At 40.7% G+C, this 19721-nt stretch overlaps 1 long non-coding RNA gene across 1 annotated transcript; it reads left to right on the top strand.

Moving 5' to 3' along the window:
* Positions 1-4459: 4459 nt before the first annotated feature.
* On the top strand, positions 4460-16182 carry LOC128821580 (uncharacterized). Its single transcript, XR_008441154.1, has 3 exons — positions 4460-4547; positions 9320-9360; positions 16047-16182. It is a non-coding gene; the product is annotated as an uncharacterized LOC128821580 (long non-coding RNA).
* The last annotated feature ends 3539 nt before the right edge of the window (positions 16183-19721 follow it).

The following is a 19721-nucleotide window of genomic DNA, read 5'->3' as shown; positions in this document are numbered from 1 at the left end:
GTGCTTGTACAATGCAATAGCAGAATTTCCCTTACGGATGTATGCGTGTTGAAGAAGAAAGGCAAAAAACAGCTTGTGGTAAGGTGGGGTGAATGTCAGCAATAACCAGGTTCACTGCAGAGAAGTACACCTAGCAGTTTAGAGTCTTTTGTTTTAATAAGCCTCTGAATCTGGAATTTTCACAAGTGCTTTCAAATTAGCTATGCACCTTCCTTGTTGTATGAGAACAGCCTGTGTGTGCATCTATTACCCACATGATGAATGTCAAAAAAGCCAAAATGCAAATTCAAGCTGCAGCCAATTAAATCTGGACTGGAAGACGTGTCAGGGGAATGTGGAGCAGCCGCAGCTCTCTGCTTGTTACTGGTGAACTCATGGTCTATGCTTTCAGCTGCAGACTTGCACACATCCCCCACCCCCAACAAGTCGCAAAGCAAACACAACATGCACTGAGAGCTTGCCTCACCAGGTGTCACCAGGGACCTGGTTTGCCAAGTGCTGCACTGGGAGAGAGTGCAGACCCCAGCACAGCTGAAATGTGAGATCATTTCTGGACAAGACAGTCCCAAACAATGAGTCCTCCCCACCTGCTTGAATGCATAGCTCTGCGAGAAAAATAGTGTAAAAACCTGCTCGTACTGAGACAAAACAAAATCAAGCAGCTTAAACCACCTTAGAGTCAATGTGGTTGTTTCTGTCTTGAACCCTGTAATCCTGTCATTGACCCCCTGCATCACCACTCACCTTCATTTTCATGCTTAACACTTGCAAGCAGGATCTGTTTTGAAACAGTGAATTACTGGGAGACAGAAAGCTTTGCCCCAGTCAAGAAATCAAATAGTCATATCCCTCAGCTATAATACAATTTACTTCCCACAAAGTTAATAATCCTTCCATGTAAAATTATACATACAAACTTCCCATATTGTCTTTCCTTACCTTATCCCCAGGCATCACATAATATTTGCAACCCCAAAGAGATAAAACATTGCAGCTGCTCCAAAATGTTCAGAAGTTAACTCACAAGAGTCACTGTGGTCTTTACAGGTCTTGTTCTGGAGCTTTTAGTTACACTAAATTGTTCACAGACGAACAAAAGTATGATAGCAAGACTGCAGAAAAGAGGAACAGCAAACATGAACAAATCACTCTAAGACAACACAGTAAGCAGCAATTTATTTCAAGAATGGTTTAAACGAAAAATCTTCTCTGCTCCAGACATACTATTTGATCTAGACAGTATTTTGAATTTGGATCACAATAGGTGGAAGAAACAACCTTTAGGGAATAAACAACCCTTTCCCTATGGATATTTCATATCAGCATCTCTTCCTCTACACCTGTATTTTGCAATAGTCCAAGTTGTGTTGTACAAGTGGCTTTTCTGAGAAAGGAAATTGCATTGGACAAACAGTCAGAAGCATCCAGGGGAAATCCAGGCAGATTTCATGCCCCTGCTTTACGATTCAATGTTCCCAGGAAGCAGGCTACTGGTGCCTTACCTTGTGGCACAGAGGCACTGATGTCTCATGTTCAGTGACAGCTGTAAAAGTAAAATGTGCATCTCTTTCACTCACAACAGCCAAGAGGAATTTAGGTACAAATTGATAAAGGCATGCTAAACTTCTTACTGGAAGCAAATACATCATTGCTGTTTGCTCTTACCAGCCCCTACCTTCATAAAAGATCATCACACATTCACATCAATACATCCAGCTACAGCAAACGTTTCTGCACATTTGTAATGCTGGGCATTGCTGCTCGACAGGTGTAGTAGAAAGTCAAATAAAGGAGTACTGGGCCAAATAAAGAGGCCAGAAGTAAAAGTTGGAGGTTGCTGAGAAGGGACAGTGAGAAGACAATGAGATCTGCCTTCCTGGACACTAACAGTGGGTGCAAGAGGGGTTACTCATTGCCTCAGAGACATTTCAACAAAAGTATCACTTTCTCTATCCTTCATGAAACTTTGACATTTCCCTTGCTCAGAAATAAGCACTGTTTTTTGAGTGGACCATGGTGGTGCCGTGGGTGGTGCTCCAGCACAGGTTTATCCCATCTTTGGCCTGTCCTAACTGAAATGGAAGATGAGAGTGTTCACAATGAGATGAGAGCAAAACCAGAAGAGATCACCCATGTATACCTGCAAAGCCAAGCCTTCAATTTACTCAGTACTCTGGGTGAATGCTCCTGGGGTGGAAAAATGTTATTTTTTATTGTCTGCAATAATAATGTTTCCACTCCAATCTCCACACCTTTCAGGATTGATTTGGCTATAAAAGACACTATCTGGCCCTGCTCTCTTCCCACAACTTCTCTGCAATTTAAGGACTCTGCTGTGTGGCCTCCAGTGCAGTCCCTTGCTGGAACCAGCAGCAGCAGGCCTGGAGTAGGGACAGTCTGCCAGGTCTTACCAGGTCCACCATCATGATGTGATGCTGGGGTTCTAGAGGAAGGAGGAAATTAATGACACAAGGGCTTCTTGACAATCAGCAGCTATGAAACGAAGCACATTGCTGTAGAACCATGGAAAGTATTTCATTCACTGTCTGTATGAAACCTGTATTGCCATTTTCCCAGGGCAAAAGCTGTTTTTATGACTTTTGAAGCTCCAAAATGTCACACAAATAATGCATTGATTCTAGGTATGTAGGTTTTGTGTAGGGTAGAGTTAATTTTCTTCACAGGGGCTGGTATGAGGCTGTGTTTTGGTCTTGTGTTGAAAACAGGTTGATAATGTAGAAATGTTTTTGTTGCTGCTGAGCAATGCTCAGCCTGCTCAGCAGGCTTTTCTGCTTTTTCTACTGACACTCTGGCAGGGAAGCTGGGGGTGCTTGGGAGGTTGGGAAGAGACAGAACCAGGACAGGTGACCCAAACTGACCAAAGCGATATTCCAGACCATTGTGACATCATGCTTAGGATATAAAGGGGAAAGAAGAAGAAAGGAGAGGACATTTGGAGTGACAGAGTTTTATCTTCAAAAGTAACATTATGTCAGATGGGGCCCTGCTCTCCCGGTGATGGCTGAACACCTGCCTGCTCATGGGAAGCACTGAATAAATTCCTTGGTTTTTTTCTGCTTGCATGTGCAGCTTTTGCTTTCCGTCAACCCATGAGTTTTCCAGTTCTCACCCTTCTGATCCTCTCCCCAAGAGGAGAGGATTGGCTGCGGGTGGAGGAGTGAGCAGCTGCGTGGGCTTGGCTACTGGTTGGGGCTAAACCATGATACTGGGTCAACTACTGGCCAGATACCCTCTTCCATGGGACTTTGCTGGTGCCCTACCCTGGACCATTAGCAAAGCAGTGACACAGGCAAGCTTCCTGCTGCACACAGAGACAGAGGTTTTAACTGACAAGTTTGTTGTGTTCAGTTATTGTTTCCATTGATGCTTTTACAGATCCTAAGTTAATATATTTTTCTCTTGTCTAGTACAATAACCTGTATTAAGTTTTTTCATGCAAATCAAGCATCTATTTATTTCCCTCTGCATGTCCTGCCTTTAACAACAGATTGATAATGAGAACATATAGACAGACAGAAAACATATGATTAGGCCTTCATCCCAGAGGATATTGTAGTATCTGTCCCAATTTTCCTCCCTTTATTTCTGTCCTTAAGCAAGGGTATCTCCTTTCTCAAGGGTAAAGAAAAGAGAAAGGAGAAGCAGAGGAAAAGGCTGGCTTCCTGAAATTTGGCCCATTTGAGAGTTTTGATACTTAAGCTATTATAAAAATAATTTCTTCTATTCATATACAAGGCTAGAGTCACACATAGTTGCTTGTCTTGGCTACTACATCTTACTGATCTCCCAAACTGTCCTAAAATGAGGCCATGGTGTGTGGCATCTCTTGGCTGGACATGCCTGAGCACTCACACTTTGGGAGCATCATGTTTTAAATACACCCTAGTGTCCATAAAAGGGAAAAAGTAGTTTCCTGACATGACAGTGAAGCCTCAGAAGGAAATTCTTTGAAGGAAGAATTTGAAGGCAGAGGAAAGGTTAATGAAATGTGTGAGGCAACAGAATTTTTTATTTGTCTCCAGTGCTAGTTGGGTATTTCCACTGAAGCGAATAAAGAAAATTAAAAATTAATAAAGCATTAGATACCAGACATTGAATCAAAATTGTGGTGCTGGAGCAATGTTGTCTGGATAATGAAACATTACACAAGCTAAAGATCTGATTGCTGTTGGGGTAGAACATGGATTTCGTAGAAAACTTCTCTCTGCTGCTCCTTTTGTTCACAGTTTGCCTAATTTGGCACTTTTGTTAGTGGGAAAACAGTCTCATACCCTCATTGTTGCTATTTTAATGAACAAGCTTGCACTCCTCAAAGGGCTGGGGGATAGAGAACATACACCTATCACTACATAATGAGGCATGGTGACTTCAACAGGAGTGATGCATGGCCCAGTAACCCTTGCTACTCATGGCTCATGTCTCCAGTAGCATCCAAGGGCAGGCGCCAGCCAGGGAATCACACGTGCCCTAAATATTCAGGGATGGGCCAATCTGTGCCTGGGTACAGGAGCTGCTGCCTCCCCAGTGTGAGTAATGCAAGACACCTCTTTCCTGCTGCACATTGCTGGAGTTCTGCCATGGATCTGTGCAAGTACAGCAGCACTTGCAGATTAGAAACTTATTCAAAAATGTAAGATGAGAGTTCAGATTTCCTGGTGCTTCTGTGTTCCCAGAGGGCAAGGAAGATACCTAAAAACTAAATACATGGCTCAGTAAGACAGAAGAATTGAGAAATACAAAGCCAAGTTTGATGGGAATGTATAATTGTTTGGCACCTGCTACTAAGGTTTTTCACACCAGGAGAAAAAGGAGGAAGAAGAACATGGTGGGGAACACCTTCAATCTGGAAACACATAAATTATAGAGCTAAGTGGCTCACAAAACCACCTTTCTTTAATGATGTTGACAAGAAATCAAGGACTTATCTAAAATAATAACTTACAAACAGTTTGTAACAAAAGCTGTTCAAAATTGTTTTGCTGTGTTTCATCCAGCTAATGAGCCTAAATCACTGCTTTGGCCATGGCAAGGGTTAGACTCAGATTGCTGTTGCAAATTCATCCATTTAATAATTTCAAAAACAGTTTCCCAACACTGTTGCAAATTACTGACATAATTCCTGCATTTCTCCAGTGTGGAGCATAATCTTCATTTTCAGAGCCAAGGAGTGCTGCTCAGAACCAGTAGTCAGAAGCCACAGCAGTTCATCTCAAACCCCACAGCCTTGCTATCACTGCCCTCTGCCTTGGGGACCTGCACTGGATGAACCAGTGAGACAGCTGGAGCTGGAGAGCAGAAAGATGGTGTTTCCAGTGTCACATTGTGTGTTGTCCTGATTTCCTGTGCAGGCACCACAAAGCTTACCAGATGGTCACAGAAAGGAGAGATAACACACACACACACACCTGCTCCTCATTGCCAAACAACAGGAAAACCCAAAGTGCAGATGTTTAGCTCAGGGGACACTTGCCAGACTCACAGATTGGAACTGTAGGGGGTTTTGGGGTCCCAAGACTGAGAAACAGTGAAACACTGCTAATATTCACATGAGCTCAGATTAAACGAGGGCCAAATATGGAGTGGGATCATTCACAACAGAGACCCAAACCTGCTGATAATACATGGACTCCAATATTTCTGGCAGTAATTTCATTCTCTGTGTTTTATATAAGATGAAATCTTATGAAAATGGAAACCTTATGGAAAATAACTGAAAACAAGTGATGGATTATAAGAAAGAATCAAACGAAGGCTGAAAAGAAAGCAGGGTAGATTTTCTGCTTCTTCCCTCCTACACGTATATAAAGAATGGCATACTTTAAATTGTGAAACCATTTCTTAAGCAGTTTATCTCAAAAAACTCATTATGCAGCTTAAAAAAGAGAATATTTTCATTATAGTGACCTTCTTTAGAACTGCTTTGAAAATTACTGGAAAAAAGGCATTATCCAGGAGCTACATGTTCCTCCACCCCAAAGGGAAAGAGCTTCACAGGATCCAAAACAATAACTGAACTACATTGTGAATGATAAAAACTATCATTATGCTAAAACATTTAATTTAAAAAAAGCCATGATATTGGCAATGTTATAAGCTTTCATTATGCAGGGCACACACCAGCTTCCTATCAAACAGGATTATAAAAAGCTTTATTTTCTGGAAAGGTTAATTTATGATTGCCCATATCAGAACCTTTTCATGTGTGTCTCAAAGCTGCTTCATTCATTGCTGAATACTGGTTTAGATCAGAAACTCATCCACTATCGCCATTTTCAAGCTCCCACTCCAAACAATTGTAATAAAAAGCAATGCAAAACCGTCTTAGATTCTGCTTTAAGAGACTGATTTTTGGATATATTTAACATGCTCATATTAACTGAAGCTCATTTTAACTGAAGTTACTTCAGGATCTTCACTAGGTAATCAAGTCATAACCCCTGTTACTGGCAATGCAGTTGTTACAAGATGCTTGCCTTGGCCATGAGGCAGACATGAGGGAATGTGTGAAAGTATTTGTTGTACATCCATCTTCAGCTTTGCAGGAATTGTGCATTAACAAAATCACATTTTTTTCAATACTTGAGAATTAAACACTAGCAACCCTACTGGCAAAAATGACTAATTATCAGATTAGTTAAAAAAAAAAAACAGAATGCCATTATTAATGTATCTGATCACACAGAAATGCTCAAATTGAATATATGGTTCTCTCTACTAAACCTCTGTATAAAGACTTCCTTCATAAACATTTCTCAGTGCTTCATTCAATATTTCTACCATACAAAGAACTAATTAGTATTCTCACAGATGTAAAATATTTAGAATACTTTTTAACTTCTGCAGAATGTTATTTTTGTACAGACATAATTATAATGAAATATTTTTGCTTACTTATTTTACTATATGCTAAACATAGCTGGTTTTGAACTCCAAAAAGTAAACCACTTCAAAAGTCCATTTGAAAACATTAGTGCTACAACCAAAATATAAAACTTGTTCATATTTTTCTTGTCCTGAAGTATTTAAAGCTGAGCTTCAATTGGCAAATGAGTCACCCCTTGTCTTGGGTCACTGTCTCCTATTTAGTTGATTTATTTCTTAGGATGGAAACTCTTCACTGACAAGAAACTGAGTCATAGAGCAGAGCTAAATAACACATCTGAAATGAAAACTGCTGTTTGAGATTTTGAGGCATTGTACCTCTGCCAATGCATCTGTAATGCTCATAATGGAAAGATATGAAGAGGACAAGACTTACGGGGTGGGTCAGTGTGACTTATGGGTGCTAGGGTCCTGTGGATATGGGCATGCAGTTGAAATGACTCAGAAAGAAGGCTGCCAGGCAGGAGCAGGCATGACTGTGACATTGCTGCAGCCAGCTGCCTCCAGCAGGTTCACGAGCTTCCAGAGAGCTTCCCAGAGGTTGGCTATTTCCCAGATGCAGCAGTCAGAGAGCAAGGGAAAGCTGGAACCACAGAGGCTCACTGTATTGCATCACTGTCCTGTTAAACTGCTGTCATACTGCTGGACTGTAAAGGCAAATTTGAAGCAGAGGGGATGGATTTGTAGTTTGTGTGGGGGTCTCTGGTGAGATTTAATAGCTGAGGACATACTTTTGTCCTTTTGACGTTTTTCTCTTTTGTATGGAAATAGCTTCAATCTCAAAAAAAAAAAAAAAAAAAAACCCTCCAAAAAAAACCCAAAACCAAAAACCACCACCAAAACAAAACTATCCAAACCAAAAACCAAAAAGACAGCACCCCAATATCTGAGAAGTATTTTCCAAATAATTCTTGCCTGCCTAAAACAAATCTCTGAGAACTAACCTGTATAATTCCACCTTTTGGCATCTCAGGCTTGTTGTATCCTGTACATTTATTCTAATTTACTTACTGCTTGCATCAAGCCAGTATTAGTCTGGTATGCTTAATGTAGAGAACAGAGAGAGTGAGAATCACCTAATGTTAAACATAAGCTCTATTTATGTTTTTTCAAGTGATGAAGTTAATCTGCGGGTACATCTTGAGTGTGACAGTCACTAATCTGCCACAGCAGTTCAAACCAGCCCTTTTAAAGAAGATATTCTACACCTAGAAGGTGCAGAGAAGTGATTCTACACAGATCTATGAAGATAACAATAACTGCCATAAGGCTTTATGGAAACTTCTCAACCATAAGGCACCATGAAAATGGAGCAGATGATAAAAGACATTCCAGTCTTGCTTCTAGCAAAGCTTGTGAATGGGTTTTTGCTAAGAAATGTGAAAATGCAGATGATGGCAAAGTGACTCAGAAAGTCTGGATTATAACGCTATTCATATTCTTACCCTTGGTACGTTTTATTCAAGATTTTCACACAGCTGTACTATATATTTTGATCATAAAAAATTCACATATAGCCTCCATATAGTACTCCCTCTTAGCAGAGGATAAAACTGGAGTCTCATCTCACATGTACACAGTTATCTATATAGGCACAGTTTGTCTAAAATGCTGAAAATAACCAAATTTTGCCTATCTGGGTTTTATTACAGAATTAAAAATAAACAATCCCAGGATTTGGTAGGATTTTGATTGCTGTTTTGGGTTTTTTTTTTGAGACCAGAGTGCTGCATTATGAATTTTTTTATCTGTAAAGAGTGTGCTACAGTCAAACAACTTGAATCTTGACAACAGATTATGTTTTGCAGATGATTTTGGAACACAGCATGAAAAACACTATCTATTTAGAGATTAATAGAAAAGTAGAGTGAAATTTACCTCTAGATAATTGTTCCATTTAGTTGATAAACTATACAGCAAAATACACCATAGATAGTCATAATTTAATCCTAAAGACTGTAACATATTCTGAATTACTTTTATTCATCTGACAGAAGTGTTTCAGAATGATAAAAAATTCATTTTGTCAAATGTGAATATGCCTGAGTACCAAAGCATTCTCTCACAAGACAGTTATGACTTCTTCCTGCTGCTGAAAGGCTAAGCATGTCTATCAGCTATTATATTTTACTTCTGAATACCAGATCAATTGGAAAAATCTGACTTTGCATGCATTAACGTACACAAACCATGCACTCCTTGAAGAAGAAGTTGGGGCCCAAAGGTTGCTTCAGCACATTGATTTGTTCCAGAGTTAACAAAGTATTTGTTTGGGAACATCTCATCAAGTGGAAACTGGGAAAGTGATTTCACTCCATCATATACCCAATCTCAGGCCTGATTGCATTTTATGAACAGAATTAGCAATCAAAACAGGTTACTCTTGCTTTATTCTATCCCATTTTTTATTTTGTAGAAAAAGATGCTGGCCTTCCAATGTCTCAAGTTTGCCATGAGGTACGGTAGCACTAGTTTATATACATAATATTGTAGGCTGAGAAACACAGTAGTGTTTGTGTATGCATCTTTTAAGACCTTTGCACCATTTGTATCCATCAAAGTTCAATTTTAAATAGTTATATGAAAATCACAATGACTGAACTTTCATTTTTGAAGTGTAGAAATTATACTTCAGTAAAGATGTACTTTAGGACAGACAGCAAGGAAGAATTAAGAATTCATATTAGAACCAGAGACATGTAAAATATATGCACTTAAAATTACAGACTGTCCTCTTCCCTGTTCCTGTACCATCTTCTCTACTAAACACCCAGGACAGATGTAGTCTGAATTCAATCAATCCACAGTAGGAAAGCAAAATTCCCTCTCCATTTTAAAGTGATCAGGCTGTGATCACCTTCCTTCCCCAAGAAGTGTCAGGCTTTACCCTGTTTCTGCGGCTGGGGTACATGGCCTTTCCTCCACACAGCAGACTGCAACTGCACAGGCTCCACCAACAGCATGTTCCCTGAGCTGTGGATGCTTACCCTTTCTCCTCTCCTAAACCACGCTGCTAGGCTGGAATTGCTGGGATGTTTGCAAACCTTTGTCTTGGAATATTTCATGTTCTGTAGAGATCTTCTCTACATCAGATGGCATGTTCCCATTTTCCCCCAAACCCTGTGGAATAACACCTTGCTTTGAAATGGAAAATGCTGCACTGGTTGTACAGACACTGTACTGGGCAATGACTGGTTTCCAATAACTGGAACTGGTAAAAAATATTGCCCAGTACAGTGTCTGGGCAAAAAATATTGTTTACCTGAAAGAGAGCCCAATAGACTTTTAACTACAGTTGTGGATCTGGCTTATGGGCTTTGAAGTGCTCAGCTGGCATCTATATTTTTCTCCCATGTGAAGAATCAGTAAAATTGTACCCTCTGCAAACTTTACTCCTTGAGTCTTGCCATAATTTTTTCTTTAACTGTGATCTTTCCAAAGGCAAAACTGCACTTGTCAGAAGCCTGTGAGAGGCGAATACTGCTCTACACATCTTCTAGACTGAACACAAGAGAGGACACTTCTTGTTGTTACCAGACATAATTAATTAATTTGTGAATTTTAGAGACAAATTTTCCTATGCAAATCTTATTATGACAGGCTCTTTCCTTCCATTATTTAGGAGATTGTTTCCAATGGGCCAGCAGCAATTCTCACTGCCACAGCAATCACAGCCACAGTCAGTCATGTATCTTCACAGACTGAATTTTAAGAACATGTCCCTGAAGGGAATGTCTTTGAATAGCTTAGTCAGAATTGTATTTAGCAACTCTCTTTTGACCCTGGAACAGAGAGGGCTTGAGTCAGCAAGTCTGCAGTGACTGTGTTTCTACAAACTTCTTGACTCAAAGAAAAGTAATGGATGGCCTGATGTTTGAGATATTTAATTATGGCATTCAAACATCTCTCCTCATTTATCAGCAAACAGCCTAGCAAAGACCACAGCTGATGTAGCAGTTGCCTTATTTGCTTTCTCTAAAGTTAAAGCAGAAATCTAGGCTTTCCTTTCCTGCTTTCTATATAGTGGCATTTTGAAAAAGCTGTTCTGGCAGAACCTCACAGCATATCAATAAATTCTTTTCCTTAGAGGTATCTGTTACACCTAATTGAAAATTTAATTTTACAGATAAAATATACTTCTGAAACATGAGGTGGAGGGCCCTTGATGCTGGGGACTTTTCTTCTCTGTTGCTTTTCCCTACAATCCAGGAACAAGAACATCACTGTGCTAAATCCAACTACTACAGCCAAGCACAAGCTGTTGTTTTTGTTTGGTTGGGTTTTTTGTTTTGGGTTTTTTTTGTGGGGTTGGTTTATTTCTTTGTTTGTTTGTTTGTTTATGGTGTCCCTTGTATTTTGAGCTACACTACTCCCCAGCACTGCAGTATATATTCCCACAAAATAGCTACCAGCTCCTGCGTCCCTTGGAAATTGAAAACCAAGCTGTGATTCAGCAAAATAAAAAAAATGGAAAATAATATAATATGCAACCGAGAGTAAACCACAAATAACTCAAAACCCAAAGGACAATAAATGTGGAAGAAAATCACTACTTTTCTATGGAAGAATATTCTTCATTAGAATGGCGTCATCCATCACTAGCTGTTACAGAAGTTAAAGTAAAAACAGCTCCAAACACATCAATATCTCAAATTATACTGTATTATTCTTTCTTCCTATACACGCAACAAGCTTAAAATAGATAACTTTATTAGTGCTTGATTTTTACAATGCCTTGTTCCTGTCAGCCCAAGATTTCACTCTCTAAAAGCTTTTTAAAAGGCAGGCTTCATTTGAGCCTGGCTTTGGTCAAACCGACAGCTACCTTGTGAAATTCCCAAGCTGGTGACTTTAGTCGTTTCCCGATTTCAGACAGCTTCTAGGTAATGAGAGTTTTAACCTTCCCCTTATCTGGCCACCTGAGTGAAGCAGGAGGGACCATCAACAGAGAGGACTCGTGCAGGGTGCATGGTTTACCTTTCCTCTTACAGGTTGGTTAAGAAAACTCTGAGCCTATAGTGAACCCTGGAGGGAGCAGAGAGGAAATATTTTTGATTGTGCTGATTAATTTCTGAGGACCCTAAGGAAGCCAAAAGGGTTTCCACACAAACTGGGAGGTGCCTGGTTAGGCCAGCCTGCTATTCCCAGCCATAAGCTTCTTCCACTGATTTCTTGCATGAAAACCAGCACAGACCTCACTCCATGCAGCAAAGCATGAACTTACTCCTATACATTATCTAATTAGTCTCAGTGGAGAGTGAATCTCAAAATGTCAGCTCCTGCAAGTCATGCTGACCTATATCAGCTAAGAATCTGCCTTCTAAAGGTTCTCAAGAGGACATTAAATGGATTCCAGTATGACATTCTCCATCACAGCTGCATGTTCAAGGAGAGCTCTAGTGTAAAGGGTGAATGGGGAAGTTAGTGCAAGGTTGCAAACACTAAGTGCTTCAATGTCTAAACATCATCTCCTAGGATACTTCTATTTCAGCAGTACCCAAGTCGGAACTGTGAGACACAGTTTCTCACCTATATGCAGAGCAATCTGCAACACTGTGCACACAACCCCTGCTTTTGTTCACTTTCTTTTTAGTTATTATTTTTTCCTTAGAGTTTTGGGTAATGAACTCAAAGATGAGAGAAACACCCTACTCTATCCAGAAATGGCAAAACAAAATCAAGAGCACAGGGAAAGCATTTACAAGATTGTTCCATTATTTTTTGACATAATGTTCCAGAATGAGTCTCATCTCAGACCGTCTCCATGCCACCCTGGGGTGACACATAGCTTCCACCAGCCTCCATTTTGTACTAGCAGTGGCCATAGCCAGATACCCAAGTCAACAGCAATTGCTGAAAGTCACAGCTGGGCTCCTGTCCCTACTGCCCAGCTGAGTCTCTTTGGATAACTGCTCTTCAGAGTTTGCCAGACTGTCAGGTTTTGCTCCTGCCCACATGCAGAACAGCCATGTTCTTTTGGATTATTCTCAGAAGGACTCTGCTGCTGTGGTTTCCTTATAAAACATACACCTTGTCAGGAGCTGGTGCAGGCAATGTTGCATTTGCTGTAACATCTCCCATGATTTCATCATTTCAGACAAACATCACCCAGAAGTTCTCTCTAGCTTCTCTAAAGCACAGGTAGCAAGACTGAGCTGCGCCTGCAACTCTCATCCACCCTGAGTAATAGGACGGGGAAAAGGAAAGGAAGCCCTCCCCTTCCTTCCCACCTGGGCCCTCGTCTGCCTCAAGCTCAGTAACACACTCAGCTGCTTCTTGGTGTGCCCACAGCAAAACTGCTATTTTACATCCATGGGAGACGGAACTAAATCAGAGCCCAAACCCAGAGCTGAATCCCCCAGGACCATGGTGTATACTGGTCTGAGGGCTTTCTTCCATGTGCCACCAAGGCTGAAGACACTCTGCTGCAAGCTAATCCTAAAAAAAATTCTATTCTGCTTCTAAAATCAGCTAATTTCTCCTCCTTGACTAGAGAAATGAAGGCAATTATACAATTTTTAGAAAGAGAGAGCAAAAAGGAATTTCGATGCCCCAGGGAGCAATGCTAAAGCAGATGGTAAGATGTGCTGCAGGGAGAGATAACCAGAAGGATTATAACAGCAAACCATGAGCCCTGACTATTCTCAAATAACTACTGAAGTAGAAGGATCTGTCTGAAATCCAGTGACATACAGACTAAGGCTGAAATTTATGAAAGCAATGCTTTGTTGATGCTTCCACAAGGAACATAGACACACCAACCACCAGAAAAAAACAAGTCTTGGCTGCATAGATTCAATAGGCTACATTTAAAAGGATTTTTAGTGTCAGGTTCAAACAACCAGTTTAAAAAACTGGAGACCTATTACCTCAACAGCTTGTGGGAAATTAGCCTGGATAATGTCCACTTACATTAACACTTGCACAATGCCCTTGTGAAATGCAGAATGCCCGCCCAAAACCACCTGGACACTTGTGTGGGGGAGCAGCAGCAGCAGATGCTTTTCTCTTTAAGATCCAAAGGCTCAAAGCATTAGCAGCTAAGCTTTGCCTGGGCTTCATTTAAATAAAAGAGTGAGGGTGATTTTTACGGGAATCGTGCCCTCTGTTGATGCAGGTGAAACACTTTACTGAGATGGTGTTGCTGGCTGAGGTATGGCTGCCTCAGTAAGACATGATCATATCTAGGAAAAGGTTGGTTTTGCTTGTTTATATTGATTTTTAATTATATTTTTCAAATAAGCCCATAGCAGACATCACCTGAAAAGGTCTTCATAGAAATGCATTAACCTGAAGAAGTTTTTCTGGTCACTACTTATTTGTTTTTCCCCTGGGATGAGTGTGAGAAGAGCAGGCCCATGTGTCCACCTCCCTCTGGTGACTATACACCTGAGATAAGAATAACTGTCTTTAGCAAACAGAAGCAGACAAGGCCATGCACTGCCATGTGAGTGACTTGCACCATTTGCAGGATTTCAGTGCCTGAGTTAAAAAACAGAGCAAGAATGAGAAGACTAATAACAAATTAAATTTATATCACAAATTAAGGCTTCACAAAGTATCTGCATTTCCTCATTTGTCCTTTCAGATATTTGTCTTTTCCAAATCATACTTCTAACAAATATTGTCTCCCCCAAAAAGTCAGAGGAGACAATGAAACTGTTCAAATGTACCATGTCATATTCAGCATACAGAATATGCCAACATAGCAATACAGAATACACATGAATTTTCCTTTAAGAGTGTTCTTTAAGCAAGGCTTTCTAAGCAAGTATTTTATCCTCCTGGTGTATAAGACTGTATTACATTAGCTCAGGTTAGATGTATAATTAAATCATTGGGACAGCCTCTCCAAGCACTCTTTTTGGCCTTCTACTCTGTAGGCTTTTCTAACAAGACCCAAGTGCTGTGTTCATTAGGGAGATTTCTAATGGCATTCACCCCAAACCTTTCTAAAGTCTCACTGCTCTATTCTGGTTTTGGATCCCTTTATTCTACACACCTCTATATCCTTTTTCATGTTTGTCATGCTTGCTGGAGCTGAAAGCTACCCTTCCCAGCAACCAGCCATAGATGCATTATTTGATATCCTATGATATGTATATTTTATATTTTCATTAAAAAAAAAAAAAAAAACCACATTACAAGCAGTGATTTCAAACCTTGGTGCAATTCTTGGATGCGAATTTCAAGCAGATTGGCTGCAGGGTATGTGCACAGACACACACTTGGGTGGAAAAAATCAGGAGTTCTGTAAAGACTTGCTATTTCCATCTGAGATGTGAATATGTTATCAGAGATCAAGACATAAAGCTTGGGAAACAGCTAGTGTGGTTCAGACTTACAAACTTAAAGCCAGGAAACCTGGCATCTGCCCAACAACAATACTGGCTGGTTCTCAACAGGAATGGAAAAGTCTCATAAGGATCAAGGAAACTTTGGAAATGTTAATTAAATGTTAAAGTTAAGATTTTAAGTCAATGCACTTGGCCTGACCCCCTGTTTGCATTGCTGCCTCTGCCTAGCAAGAGACAGCCATCTGTCATGCAGCTGTACCGGCTTTCCCAGGCCTCACCACTTCTCCACAGGGAGACAATATTCATCACCCAGTGCCCACATGTAGTCCCTGAAAGGGATGGGGGAGACAAATACCTTTCCCTCCTTCTTTTCTTACCCGTCTTATCTTCGGGTGGCTGGGACAGCTGTCCCACAGGCTGAGGACAAGCCCTGTTCACCCTGCTCTGGCAAGAAACATTAACATGGAGAGAGTTTCCAGGCTCTGGTCATATTACTGAAGATTTACCATAAACCAAAGGGAAAAGGAATATCAATTCCCAACTCTTAGAGCCTCCAATATATACATATGGGGAGACCTTATGGCATTTCAGTACTTAAAGGGGAGCTGTAAGAAAGATGAACTCAAACTTTTTAGCAGGGTCTGTTGTGATAGGACAAGGGATCATGATTTTAAAATGAAGGAGGTTCAATTTAGATGAAATTTAAGAAATTTTTTACAATGAGCGTGGTAAAACACTGGCACAGGTTGCCCAGAGAGGTGTCCCTAGTCATGGCAGGGGGTTGGACTAAATGATTTTTAAATTATTAATTCCAACCCTAACCCTTCTGTGATTCTATGCTTACAGACACAAATGTATCCTGTGATGACAGATTTACTGAGCACAAATAATGAAATCCAAATGGAAAAGGATCCAAATGGAAAAGTCCAACATTGCAAAGAGACATTGTGGTGCCACTGAGAGTCCCATTGCAAAAGGATTATCTTGCTCAAATATCACAGGTGTTTTTGGAGGTGGTACAGGAGCACATTAGCAAGAAGATTGCTCATAGAAGAGAATAATAGATGCACAGTTTCTTACTTTCTTGCTCAGCTTGTCAAGGTTGTGTACTTTATCTAAAAACAGATATAATCAAATAGTATATTCACCCCCAGCTGTTATTACAGAGCCCACTTACATTTGATTAGAATAGATAATTGTAATATACCATGCTACATTGTGCTCCATTAAACATATCTACAGTCATTGTCATCACCTCACAGATACACATACTGCTTTATTTAAGACATAGGAGGAATGCATAAAGGGAGAGTGTGCTAGAAACAAAACAGGCTTCTCTGTTAAGCCTTTGCCTAAGAGGAGTCTGATCAAACACGCTTTCCCATGTTCTGTATTAACTGGTTGACCTTGAATAGTAAGATAGTCTCTGGGAGTTTAAAAATCACATTGAATAATTAGTCCTAATTTATCAACTTACCTCACCAATATATTCATTCATTTCATAGATTTGTAGAAAAATCTGGAGGTTTCTAATCCAAATCCCTGCTTGAAACAGAGTTGATACCAAAATTACATGAGATCTTTCATGTCCCCACCCAAAAAGGTTTTGTGTATCTCCAAGGACAGATCCCCCAAAGCATCCCTCAACAGGCTATTTTAGTGTAAAGACAGTCAAAATGAGGAACCCTTTCCTAGTACATGATCAGAATTTCCCTTGGTGCAAATTGTGTCCTTTTATCCTTATATCTTGAAAAAGGCTCTGTATCCACATCCTCTATAACTCTTATTAGGTACCTGGAAACAGCAGCTAGATCCCCATCACTAGATCCCCTTTCAGGCTTTTTACTCCCTGGTGAATGCGGTTCACCTCCCAGGAAAGCCAAATTCAGATGTGTTATGCTGCTCCTGGTCTCCTGCAGAGTGCTTACTGAGGTGAGAGGAAACATTTTCATTCATCTAAACCATCATTTTTAAGCCAACTCCTAATTACAGCTGACTATCAGGAAGATTGATTTTAAAAATCAACTTTTTTCCTCAATAACCATGATTCCTATTCTGGTCCCACATCAGGAGTGGCAAAATAACTGGAGCACAAACCACAGTTATTTTTGCTGCTTCTAGCACAGCCAAGTCCAGGAAACAGAGTTTCTCTAGGGACAGGACCACCCTGTGAGTCTGCCAGGCCAAGGTGTTGTGGTTGTAGATGGAAAAAACAGGAGTCTTCCATGGTATGGGCTTTTCAGAACAGCTTGTGCTTTTTCCATGCCAGTACTGATCTAGTCCTCCTTTTGATTGCCTCACATTAGGAAGACACTGATAAAAAAAACCTGGGCACTTGATTCATTAGCATTTTGGAGAAAGGACTGCCTTTCTTACACTTCCAGTACACCAAGCAAACTGCCAGATCTTAAACAAGGGATTCATAAATAAGTAACTGTGTTACTATGTGTATAAGAAAATACTATATAAAAAAATCCTCAAACTTGTCTTGCATTCGGAGCCATCAATGGCTCAGCACTCCTCTCAAAAGAAATCCTGTTAATTTTAACATTGAGTTATGAACACAGGCCTCTTCCCTGTTTAACTTAGGACAGATGAGGCATCTCTGCATCAGCTGTTCACACTGCTGCCTGTGTTATAAATGCCAGGGTGATCAGATTTCTCCTGCTTTTTTAGATATTTCCACTGTAATTTCCTAAAATTATAAAAACATTTAAAAATTACACATTAGTATTACTAGTGGTAATCCTTCTTAAAAGGAGATAAAAAACTGACTAAACTGCTTTTGAGATAGCTCTGTTCCAAGCCCTTCTGTTTGCATTGTCTGCACTATTTGCTGACCATGCAAGTGGGTGAGCGCATTGAGAATGACTACGTACAGGGGGCCCTGTCCTGCCCCTGCTTGCATGGGGCTGGGCTGGCTTCCTGTGCCTACACACTCCTGGGAGGCATGAGGAATAGCCATATGCCCCTGTTGCACTTACATCAGGGGCTTCCCACCCTCACACCCTGAATAATTACTCATATTATTCTTTGCAAAGGAAATAATTTCTTGGAATGACAATAACATACATCTATGCTTTATTCGGCACATGATAGGAAAAATCAGGCTTTTCAAAATGGGAACGAATTAATCTCATAACCACTGTAGCTCTTTCTTTCAGTTGAGCTTTTTTTTAAGCACAGATGAGTCCTAAACCATTAGCCTATCATACAACAGTGCAGCACAGACAACATTGTAGGTTACCACAGTGTGTACTTGTGGCCAAGAAGGCAGTGGTGTCCTGGGGGCAATTAGGAAGAGCACTGCCAGCTGGTCATAGAAGGTGATCCTCCCCCCTTCTTCAGCCCTGCTGAGGCCACACCTGGAGTGCTGTGTCCAGCTCTGGGCTCCTCAGGACAAGAGAGACATGGAGCTCCTGGAGCAAATGCAGTGAAGAACTACAAAGATGATTAAAAAACACAAGCATCTGTTTTTACAGAAAGAACTGAGGGAACTGGGCATGTCCAGCCTCAAGAGATGTTTGAGAGGGGACATCATCCAGGCCTGTAAGTATCTGAAGGGTGAGAGGCAAGAGGAGGGAGCCAGCCTCTTCTGGGTGGTGCTGAGCAATAGAAGAGGCAACAGGCAGAAACTGATGGACAAGAAAAAGGTGTTCTCACCTGAACATGAGAAAGAACTTTATTGTGCAAGTGACCAAACACTGGAACTGATTGCCCAGAAAGGCTGTGGAGTCTCCATTACTGAGGATACTCCAAAACTGTCCGGACGCAATCCTGTGTCATGCACCCTGGGAGGCCCTTCTTGAGCAGGGAGGTTGGACCAGATGACCAGTGATCTGTTTCTACCTGACCTGTTCCTGGCATTCTATAATTCTATAACCTTTCAAAAATATTTGTTTTCCAACATCACCATCCACTCATGTTTTGTGGTGTAAGCACCCACTTATGTAAATAAACATGCTCATGTGTTAGTATTTTTTCTTAAGCCATCAAAGATCTTGAAGAATTAGGCCAAATTCTAAATTCTGGTCTCAAAAACCCATGAAGTTACAGGTCCAGTTAGAATGTTACTTCAGTTTGCATTTGAGATTGGTCTGTATCCTAAAATCTGTTGCAGCTGAAATTTCTACTTTTCCTCTAACTGGCCCTTATTACAGCACTTTGGTCAACACAGGGGCAGGTTGCTTGATGAGGCTGTGAAATACTCACATCCATCTGTGAAAAGGTCTGGAGAAACCCATGGTTGGTGTTGAGCAGGGATTTGACCACAGACCCCTGGTGTTCTCCAACCTGAAGTCTGCTGTGGCTCTCAACATCTCCTTCCAATTTCCCCAGTTCTAGCTTGATTCCCAAAGGAAGTTCTGTAGTTTCCTCTGATATGCACTGAAATCAGCATCACTTGTTCTTTTTGTCCCATCAGCATGTGCCCAAACTCTGTAGCAAAGGCAAATCAGCAACTTCTGGAGATGGCAGGGCTCAGTATCCTTGTTGTCAGCTTTTTGGTCAACACAGATGGTG

Source organism: Vidua macroura, chromosome Z, assembly GCF_024509145.1.
Source record: "Vidua macroura isolate BioBank_ID:100142 chromosome Z, ASM2450914v1, whole genome shotgun sequence".
In the NCBI taxonomy this organism is placed as follows: domain Eukaryota; kingdom Metazoa; phylum Chordata; class Aves; order Passeriformes; family Viduidae; genus Vidua; species Vidua macroura.
Note: the sequence above shows the minus strand (reverse complement) of the source record. Positions and strands in the feature narration are given on the sequence as shown.